Consider the following 3,481-nt stretch of genomic DNA (forward strand, 5'->3'; position numbering starts at 1 on the left):
GATAAAAACGCTGAAATTTGTAGGAATACGGACCAATTTATCCGAATAAATGGATTGCTTGGTTAGTTACGGATTTTGACTTCTAATGTTTGTTTTCCACTGGCGCGCGCAACGACGCGTTTCTCAGCTTTGAAACGTCCAAACGTTTTTACGCGCGTAAAGAAAATAACATTATGACGCGCGCCAGTGGAAAACAAGCTTTACTCGTTATACGAATGGGATTTTTCTGTATGAATCTGCGGAGCGTAGACTGAATTGGTTTCTTGTCGAATAGTCAATGATTCACGTGTCGATGACATAGAATCTACGATACTCTGCATTAGTCCTGAACGTTAGATATCTCTATAATTTAGAGCCACCGAGGGTTGTTTTGGTATGGCGATACTAGGATATAGAATTCTCGGACAGTTCGGGCGCAGACTATTCGCTCTCGAGAACAGGTTTTCGGATCGTTCGGGACTGTCCAAGCAGTACTTACTCAAAAGCAGGTACTGGCGAGAACCCAATTCCAAATGACTGAAAATTCGTCTGCATATTGCTCTGCGTAGAATCTAGTCTCAGCTAACACTTGTCGCTATGGCCGCGGTAAATATTACTTAATAGTTTTTTATTCCTTATCCTTAAACTAAATCGATTATATTATATCTCAGGCGTACTCTCAGATAACAATAATTTATTCTTGTCGTATTCTTGTGTGTGTGTCTGTCCTACGTCTGTCTGAGCGTTAAAGGATAAATTTGCGGTTGGGGCGGGTTTGGTTGTTTTTTTCGTTAACGCTTACCGTCGCGACGGTTTCAACTCAGTTTTATTGGAAAGTTTGTTATTGTAATGTTCATGTATATTGTGGGAATGTTGATTTTGTGTTATGGTGGTTGTGGGTGATGAGTTTGTTGTGTCTGCGTTTTGTATGTATGGGTGTTTCCCTCCAACTTCTTCTTATTGACTTTTGGGACGGACCGCGTGCTGAGGGTTACGGTAAACATCTCAACGTCCAAATGGCAGGGTTCCACCAATTGTTCACCCGAGTCCTCCTACATTGCAGGCAGACGTTCTACCACAGAACCACCGATACATTTTACGGATCATTTAAAATTATAAACTCAACTTAAGCGGAAGATTATATTTATAGATTTTAAAGTCTACATTTTTACCTCTCCGAGGGAACATAGTCCCCTAGGAGGGGTTATACAACCTACGTGTCTGTCTGTGGGTCTGTCAGGCCTGCGAACGCGTTCGCATTTTCGGTGCAAAGTGTAATCACTGCGTACGCAGTTTCTCAAAGGGTTGGCAAAACCACCGTGTGACGGTGAGCGTTAACGGATGCATTTGCGGTTTGGTTTGGATGGTGTTTTTTCGCTCACCGTCGTGACGGTTTGGTGTATTACGTTTTTGTAATGTTTATGCGTAGGTTGTGAGTGTTGAATTTGTTGTGTTTGTGTTCTGATGGTTGTGCATGTTGAGTCTGTTGTGTTTATATGGGCGTTTTCTCTCCAACTTCTTCTTAATGACTTTGGGACGGACCGAGTGCTGATTGTTATGCTACCTCTCAACGTCCTATGGCAGGGTTTCCACTAGTTGTACACGGTATTCGTCTTAGTACCAATTTGCGATCGCATCGGGCGGGATTTGAACCCGAGACCTCCTGCTTGACAGGCGGACGTTCTACCACAGAACCACCGACACTTGTTACGCCTTATTGAAAATTAGACCTTCAGCTTTATCGGAAGCGTATTTAATAGAGTACGAAATTCTGGTTTAATTGAAATATAATTGAAATTGAAATTATTGCATCGAAGAAATTCTAATTTAGCGTTTCTCTATTGATTAAAAACAAATGCGCCACCCAGGTTTCGAACCCAGACCATTCGGCTTGGCAGTCGAGCGCTCTACCACAGAACCACCGATAGCTGCTTAGGTTTACTGAAATTAAGACTCGCATCGTAAGCATAATAGGTAATAGAGTCTTTTTTTATGAATTTATGAAGGCCTAATCTGGTTTTTTTACGAATGAAATTTTTAAGGTTAAATCTTGTTTTAGCGCAGTCGCCGAGATAAGAGGGTTAAAGAGAGGTAGCATTACACTCAGCACTCGGTCCGTCCCAAAGTCATTAAGAAGAAGTTGGAGAGAAAACGCCCATATAAACACAACAGACTCAACATGCACAACCATCAGAACACAAACACAACAAATTCAACACTCACAACCTACGCATAAACATTACAAAAACGTAATACACCAAACCGTGACGACGGTGAGCGAAAAAACACCATCCAAACCAAACCGCAAATGAATCCGTTAACGCTCACCGTCACACGGTGGTTTTGCCAACCCTTCGAGAAACTGCGAACGCAGAGATCTCGAGAAACTGCGTACGCAGTGATTACACTTTGCACCGAAAATGCGAACGCGTTCGCAGGCCTGACAGACCCACAGACTGACAGACCCACAGACCCACAGACCCACAGACAGACACGGTGGTTGTATAACCCCTCCTAGGGGACTTTGTCCCCTCGGAAAGGTAAAAAGTAGTTATTGGATATTACAATGGAATCACTTTATAATTAACAAACTATAAATAGGTTGTATAAAAAAAATATATAAAAAAAGGGATGATATTATTATTTATTTTATTGTCAGCGATGTAATTGTAAATATTGTAAGTGCTAGCATTGTTAACATTTGGGCCGAAAGCGACCTTTTTTATGACTTGGTAATAAAGTATCTGTCTTTTTAATTTCTATTACTTAAATTTTAAAACCATGGATCGTAATTTTAATATCTATAATTATAAATAGTTAAACTGAATAGTTTGATGATTAATTGATTAATGATAATTAAGATAGTTTCATTGAGTAATTGACTTATTGTTAAATATAAATGAAATGGAGGTTAAGTTATTTTACTTATTTAAATTGAAACTGGTTGTAGACAACTATTTGACACTATTTGAAAACCAAATTATTTGATATTTGATCTAGTATTTGATATTTGAATACTATTTGGTATTTGATCAAATATTTTTAACCAAGTATTATTTGACCAATATATTTGACTTTTCAAATATTTGATTTGGTATTTGATGATCTTAAAAAAAAATATTTGATATTTGATTTGGTCCCAAAAAAAAAAGGTATTTGCACACCCCTAAAAATAACCAATATAAAAGTATAATAACGCAATCAAGCAACAACTAATACAAATACTTAGAAATCACACAAAAGCCAATCCAAACACCAACACCAAAAGAAATAACAAGAAACGAAACACACCTTACCAATAACAAAGCGCAAAAAAGCCACTTGACTGAATATTAGAGACTAAACGACAGCTCGTATATCAACAACCGTCAAAACAAAGCCACCGCATTAATCACACATTTTAAGTCAAAAACAAACCCGTAAAATAGATTACGAACTTTAGACGTAGCTAGAATCAAACCGGATAAGCTACAGGACACGACGAATACAATTCAAAGGTTAT

This window comes from Leiobunum rupestre, chromosome 5 (genome assembly GCF_980474605.1).
Source record: "Leiobunum rupestre chromosome 5, qqLeiRupe1.1.hap1, whole genome shotgun sequence".
Classification (NCBI taxonomy): domain Eukaryota; kingdom Metazoa; phylum Arthropoda; class Arachnida; order Opiliones; family Sclerosomatidae; genus Leiobunum; species Leiobunum rupestre.